At 38.2% G+C, this 7,837-nt stretch overlaps 1 long non-coding RNA gene across 1 annotated transcript; it reads right to left on the reverse strand.

The window, feature by feature from the left end:
• Nucleotides 1–5,935: 5,935 nt before the first annotated feature.
• LOC112008929 (uncharacterized) lies at nt 5,936–7,686 on the reverse strand. Its single transcript, XR_002882621.2, has 4 exons — nt 7,439–7,686; nt 7,175–7,306; nt 6,784–6,894; nt 5,936–6,687 (listed from the first exon to the last, which is right to left on the reverse strand). It is a non-coding gene; the product is annotated as an uncharacterized LOC112008929 (long non-coding RNA).
• Between the last annotated feature and the right edge of the window lie 151 nt (nt 7,687–7,837).

Raw genomic sequence — 7,837 nt, forward strand, 5'->3', positions numbered from 1 at the left:
TTTGCAGCTCAGCCTTAAGGTCCAAGACCAACTGTTTCTAGGTGGCCAATTCAATCTTAGTCATATGAAGCTACTTACGCTGGTCCTCAGCCTGGGTCTCCACACTCTTTAAAAAAGTTTCAGCACTTAGACGTGCCCTCTCTGAAGTGGTCAGCTTGTTGGCCAACTCTGTTTGCTCTTGCTTGAGGGCTCCCAAGGACTTCTCAACCTCAACATGGGAGTGGGCCTCAGCCCTAGCCTTATTATGGGCGTCCTGGACCCCCTCCTCGGCCACAAAAACTTACTGGGTGACCTGCATAAAAATCACGAAGGAAGATTTGTTAGCATAAAATCAGCATTTAATTCAAAGATTTGTTAGGTTACTTACCATGGCAAGGTCCTTTTTCAGGGACAAGAAGAGGTCGGGCTACTTGAAGCACCTAAGAGCGTCCATATCTCTGGGGAGGAGAAGAGACTGCTCTAAGGCTTCAGCAACGTAGCCTGAGTGCCCTCCCTAAAAGCTCCGGACTAAAGCATCCCAGAGGATGGAAGTGCCGTCCAGCTCCAGCCGTGGAGCCCAAGTACACTGTGATAGGCGCACCTCGGCCCCCAGAGAGTCCTCCTTACTCTCCATTGAAGTCTCCCTCCTTTGTTTATCATTTTTTGTTTTTTACTACTTCGACTCCTTCGATGGGGCAATCTCGCCTTCCTCAATCTCCTTCCCCTTTCTCTTTTTCTTTTGCAAATTTGGGTAGGGTAGAAGGTCGAGGGGGGAAGGGGAGGATTGGGACAAAGTTGGATCTTTAGGGCATCCTTGGATGATCCCCCCTTTCTCCCAGCCACCAGATCTTTAAGGCCTCTCCTCGGATTCAAAGCCAGCTCTTCCTCTTCCTCGGAGCTAGTATCAACCCGAGCAACTACGAGTTCCAGAGATTCTGCCACAGAGAATCTGTCAAGTTCAGCTTTAGAATCTGAGATCACAGGCCTCTCTAGTGCTTCTCCTTCTTCTCTGAAGTGGAATTGTTCTATCTCGGCCTCTAAGGGTAGGCGGGAGGAGGCGGTCTCTTCCCTCGAGGTTGCTGTTACAAGAAAGCGAGGTGAAGAGGATATTTAACTGGTGGAAGGTCTTCCCGAGCTAAGAAACCGGGCCGTGAGATGTCTGTCCAATGAATTCTAGGATCACCTGCCCCTATTGCTTCGCGTAGGTCTTGGAACATGTTTGACAGAGGCTCAAAGTCCAATACTAAATGAATGGCTTGCAGTTGCCCATCTTCACTCACAAAAATCTCGAACCTCAACAACTTGTTGAAAGCTAGAACGTTGACCAGGCTAAGTATCGGGGCAACGTAATGTTTATCTATAAAAACATCCAAGGAGGAAATCATGATTAAATTGATAAAAATTATCATCAGAGGAAGGCAAAGTGTTGAAACTGAAAGAAAGTAAAGCTATAGAGGCTAAATCCCCATGCCAAGGGACCTAAATCTAAGGTACTCCACCTGGATCTCCTTCCCAAGATAGGCAAAAAAGACTGTCTTGCCATTTTCCGGAGGTGATCAGGTAGTCATCCTTCATGCCTTTGTTAGACTTAGGAAGACACAATATCAGTCTAGCAATATTGGATCGAGACTTGAGGTAATATCCCGTGCCTTTAAGCTTATGGCACTCATATATATGAACAACATCGTGCCACGTGAGTCTCAAGCCCATTTGCTCGTTAAGAGCATCAACGCTACCCAAGACCCTAAATAGGTTAGGGGCGCATTGATGGGGAGTCAACCTATGGTTGATCAAATAGTCTCAGGTCACCCTACCCATGGGAAGTCTCATTCCTCCTACTATGAAAGCGATCATAGGAATAACAACCTTCCCTTCCTCCCTATGTGTGACTATTTGGTTTGGAGCATAATACCGTAGGGCTACTCCCTATGGAATGTGATACTTAGCTCTAAAACCCTTCATACCGGCTTCAGAGTTTACGAGGTGCTTAAACCTACCCATTTGGTCAAACTAAAGGGAAAATGATGAAGTTTTTAAGAAATGGAAGTAAAGAATGGAAGGCCAAGGAGAAAATAACCTAGAAAAAAGGAAACTTACGAGAATGAGTACATTAATTGCTTCTAATACTTCTTGGAGGTTTGAATTTTTCAAAAAAAAAAAGACTTGGATACTTTAGAAATTTAGAAAGCCTTGAAGGTTTGAGAGCTAGGAATCTCTGAAGAGCTTAAGAACTTGTAAAATGAGGGAAAATGATTTCCTCGGGGCCCTTTTATAGGGGATGGAATTAAATGGGAGTTATCCCACTCAAAATTAAAGGAAAAATGTCAACCGTAGGATCTGCGTCTCACCGTTGCATGCGAGGAACAAAACATCGCCTAGAGCAATTAATGACACATCATGGGCTCCAAAGCATCAGTGACGGTTATAGGGCGCGCAAAACGGTACTCCCACATGTGTAAACTAAAAAATTTAATGATCTTAATTCTTAACAAATCAAAACCCCACTTTTTCTCCTTGGATAAGAGGGAAAAACCGGAGTTTTGAAGGGCTATTGTAGGGATAAGGGCTCAAAATTGTATATTGGGCCTTGGGCCTTGGCCGAGGATGTCGGTTGGTCTGAGAGCGAATAAACGGTTATGGAGGTGTTAAGTTCAGAGTCCCATGAGCAAGTTGCAAACAAAAAGGTTAGGGAAGGTAGTCTGAGGAGAGGTATCTCTTCGGATGAACGAGGCACAGATCAAATGTATATCCTGTTGTTCAAAGTCACTTTCCATGAAGCTCCACTGATGGGAACATGCATTATAAACTGTTGACACTCCATTTTGCAACTCGCATTTAACCTCACATGGAGGGTAAAAGGGTAATTTTTCCTTGGAAATATGCATCTTGATTCTAGCCATTAGATCCCTAATCTCATTTCAGTAAAATGATATTGATGTTGTAACGATCAAATCGACTGGTCATAAGCCCTAATCGGACCACCAGATTGAAAGTTATCATCAAATCAAATTTTAATGGCTGAGATGCACTATCACAAATTTAGTCCAACTATATGTGATTATGAACAATTTATTTCAATTGGTTATAAGTGTAATCAATTTGAGATTAATGATGTCTAATAATTTGATTGGTTAGGACTACATTTTAATGTTAATTGGGAGCTAATTTGGGATCTATTAATGCTAATTGTGCTGAAACTATTTTCTAACAAATGACTTCTGCTCACCATTTCATCAATATCTCTCAAAATATTTTGAATTTGTGAATGAGGTTAATTTTTCCAGAAACTAGACATTCAGGGCTTCAATTTGAGCACAAGAACAAGACAATTTTGATTAGAATTGAGTTAGATATGATTTTTCGAAATTGACTCTATAAGCTGTTACAGCAGCTACGAGAAAACCGAATTTTCACTTGCTCCCCACTCCCACCAATCTCTTCATTTAATGCACTAGATTTTCCCCAAGGCTAAAATGAGGTCTAGGTTCATAATTATTGTCAACCCTCATTAAATGGTCTTCCATTCATATTCTCTCTACCACTACCATATAAACCCTCCCTCTCCTTCATTCCAAAACACACAAAAAATCCCCTCTCCTCTCCTCTCTTGAGTTCTAGTGAAGTTGAGTAATCTTGTCATATCTTGGTCTTCCTGAGACTCAAGGTATTGAGTGAGACTCACTCTCCCTCTCCTAGTTCTTCTTTTTTGCTCCACCCTTAGGACCTCCACTAAGAATCTCCTCCTCCACCGTATGGATCTTGCATGAAGGTATAATACCTTTCCCTAACTTGTTTATTGTGTTGCCATGATGAGAGTTTAGGATTAAAGCATGATAGTGATTATTTAAATTCTCTTGAATATGTTTGAATGTTCTTAAATTTCTTATGCGTTCTTTACATGTTCTTGGTTGTTTATCACATGTTCATACATATCACTAGTTTTGATATTAAATTTACATCAAAAATATGAAAAACATGTTTGTTTCATAATTCTTTCAAATCCTTGAATCTAGGTTATCACCATCCACACACATTCACTAAAATTTTATTTTTCAATCCAAATGCAATGTTTAATCAATTGAATTAGGATTTATCACATGCACATACATTAAATTCAACATGTAAATTGATTGACATAATGGATGATATGATATGATTGTTGGCTACCATAGTCTAGAAGACCGGTTGCACCGGGCAAGGTGGGTGCCTAACACCTTCCCACCTTGTAACATAGCCTCCGAACTTAGATCAAGGGTTAGTAGATCAAATGCTTATCCTTGTAATTTTCAATTTCTAGATTGTAATTAGGAAACAAAGCCATGTACTTTATCTTAGATGGTATCTAGGACCAAAGTCATGTAATTTCCTATGTTCAATGTAAATTTAATTTCAAATTAATAAAATGAGGAATTTTTCAATTATGATTTTCTTATTTTTTCAATAATTAAATAAGTTGCGACTCCATTGTAAAACTCTTAATCTAAAGGGGAAAATATAACTAGTCGAACGTCCATTTTGAGAGGCAATAACACGACTCCACCCATTCACGTGGGTTTGGCCCAACATTCCTTAAAAAGGGGGGCCAGGGGCGCGGTCTCTCACATGAACGCACTGGAAGGATGGGAGCTAGGAAATATCTAAGGAAAAACTGCTGCCACCGCATTGAATGCTCTACAGCTAACTTTCTGGCCGCATTTATGTTAAGAAGACCCCTAAACAGTGCTACATTAGCTGCCCCCCAACACACAAAGGGCCTGAATGGGTGTCCGATGGGACAAGCACTTAAGTAATAGCTTAGATGATCAGCAAGTGGAGGGTCAAAATTGTCTAAAGTGAGCTATATAATGTAAGAGACCCCAAGAGAATAGGGGATCAGAAAAATCGAGAGATAAAGAGAGAAACACTATAACAAAGCAGGAACCAAAATTGTAATCAAACTTAGGAGTAATATATAAGAACCAGCCTCCTCATACTTCGCCGATGAAGTTTCTATTCAGTTTAAGCTTGTCTAGCTTCAATCTTTTGTCATCAAGACCTATTTTATTTGTTATCTGACTAACTAAAGCCCAGTTTTCAACCCACTCTCTACAAATTCATTGTTTTATGCTTTTTAGGCATAAGTCCATCCACCTTTTGGGCTAGAAACTCAAATTTGGCTCTTACAATAACAATAATAAAATTTTTTTTTTTTTTTATTAAGCGAAAACTCAATAAAGACTTAAATTATATTATATTCTATGGGGGGTGTAATTGTTGGAGAAGCTGTATCAACCACATTTTGGAATGCCACATCTGTGAGATTTCTGAAGAAGTGAGGTTTTCACTGTCTTGTTTTACAAGAAAGTGTTTTTTCACATGCTGTATATACCAACTTCAACCTACTGATATTAAGCCCTTTTTTTCTTTCTTTTTAATGCTTACAAGAAGCAGGGAATGGAGATTAGAAACCTCACAGATGTCACTGAACCATAAACCTCTTATTGATATTTAGTCCTGTTTTTTTGGGGTACTAGTTGTGTAGAGCTGGCTGTAAACATTACTAGTAAGCTTGACAAAAATGAACTCATCTTACTCAGTCAACCTTGGTCCATTGAGAAAAATCCAATGAATCACTGAATCATCAGAATATAACCAAAAAAAGTCAAGGAAGACCCACTCAATTGAGCCATGTCAATGAGCATGCTGTTGGGGGCGTAAAAATTCTCCATGAGGGCATCCTAATCTTCGCTACTAACCTTTGATATGTAGAGATTCTATTTTATGGTTAAGATTTTATTTCTTGTATCTAACAATATGGATGATGTTACATCATTCAATGTGAATAAATATAACTTTAAATTTATAAGATATCATTTAAACTGAATAAATATAGCTTAAAATTTAGAATATTTAATGAAAGCTATGAAATAAAAAGGATCATAATCCTTATAGGAATATGTATAATCTTGAATGGTGCCTTCTTTCATTCCCTGACTACTCAAATGGAGTACAAATTTTCCCCCGAGGGGGGTGGGGGTGTTGATTTAAGAATTACACAACATTGTAAAGTCTTTAGCAATGACTTTGAGAAGGAATAAAAATACAATACAAAAATTATCCAAATATTGAGAACTCCAAAATAGGTTTAAGAGGGATCACTTCCCACCTTCTCCTTATCTGTTTCCATCATAATCATCAAACAAAGTGTTTTACCTTTAAAACACCCTGCTTGATCAAAAGTTCTCAACGGTTTTAAAATAAGTTATGTAGCAATTAGAGACTGCTGTGCTGGTACTGCAATTGGTTATGGCCTTTATTGCCATCGCTAAACTTTGAGACTGCTTATAATTACTCATCTCCAGCTGCAGTAACATTATAGGTATGGAGCGTCTTCATATTGTATATCAGTTTAATTCCCAAGAGACAGAGAGAGAGGGAACAAACACAGAAGAAGAAGAAGGAAAGAAGAAATCTAAATAGCCAAATGGTAAATCAATCATTAATTAGCACCTTTATTTACCTATATACATGCATCATTGACATAAACACATCCTAAAAATTAAATATATGGACAAATTGTCATTTCCTAATACACTAATAACAACCTTAAACCTATCATGCTATCAAAATCAACTACAGAAGCTCATCAACATCACTTTTCTCTTTCAAGGACTCAATTTTCTCGCAGAATTTTTTCAAGCCTTCAGGGGTAAACCAATTATGTTTCATCTGCAGGAAATTACAGCAAGGTTAACTCCAGAACAACATCTACATATTCGTTTTGGTACTTCATATAATAAACGAGACAACAAGGAGAAAACTCACGAAGTAAGGAAAATGCTGAGTGCTAAAATCCTCTGGAGCACTCTCCATGAACAAGTTAATGAAGTAGAGAACAAAACTGCTACATTCCTCACCATTTCTCTGTTGTGGCACCTAAAATTAAATAAAAAAATTCCACTTTCTTATTGTTCTGGATGTAAATACAAGTGAAAAACAATAGGATTGAGGTGGAAATTAATCAAGAGCACGTATTAATGATCACATTAGGCACCAAGAGAGGAATTTGATAAATAGGGTCTTTACTCTCAAGCCTACCCTCTGCTTTATAGATGTCCAATACAAATTTGATGGAAATTAAAAATAAAATCAAAAAAATCAAAACATTGAATAAACAATTATACCAACACATGGAGGTAGGTTTTGGTATACATACTTTCTTATATCTGATTCAAGCTGCCTTGGGTTTGCCTTCTCAAGTGAGTCCAGCAACAACATGCACGGTGTTCTTGTTTCTGATTTTGTGCTCTCACCAAAGTGGCAGAAGATCAAGAGGCTCCAGTGATGCCTAAAGAAATGGTATTTGAAACAATAAAATCCGATTATATCTCTAGGACAAAGAAACGAGGCAGCATCATAAAATCCCATCCATTGACAATAAACAAAATGTTTACAGTCAAGTTAATGGAAAGAAACCTACCAACAAACAATAGGAACCAAAACATATTTCTTTGAAAAAATGTCCTTTTGAATCCATGTTAGCACCTTGGCTTTATAGGCCAATTTACTATGTAACTCAAACCATTAGCAATCGAGGTATGTAAAAAATGTTTTCTTATCTTTTGAAAAGATCCTTCATTAACAACCCCAGTAGGAAGCTTCCACACGCCTGTTCCTTTGAATTTGCCACTATTCTCCTGAACGCAACTACCTATCATAAGATAAATTCAATTTAAGTAGTCAGATATTAACCCATTATAACACAAACATTCAATTTCTGGTATTTAAGTATTGGAATAGTTAAGTCAAAAACACCAGCGCAATTTGTTTTCCATATATGAAAAAAGAATCCAGGCTAGCTGAAAAAAAAAAAAAAAAA

This window comes from Quercus suber, unplaced genomic scaffold, assembly GCF_002906115.3.
Source record: "Quercus suber isolate HL8 unplaced genomic scaffold, Cork oak 2.0 scaffold_620, whole genome shotgun sequence".
Taxonomy (NCBI): domain Eukaryota; kingdom Viridiplantae; phylum Streptophyta; class Magnoliopsida; order Fagales; family Fagaceae; genus Quercus; species Quercus suber.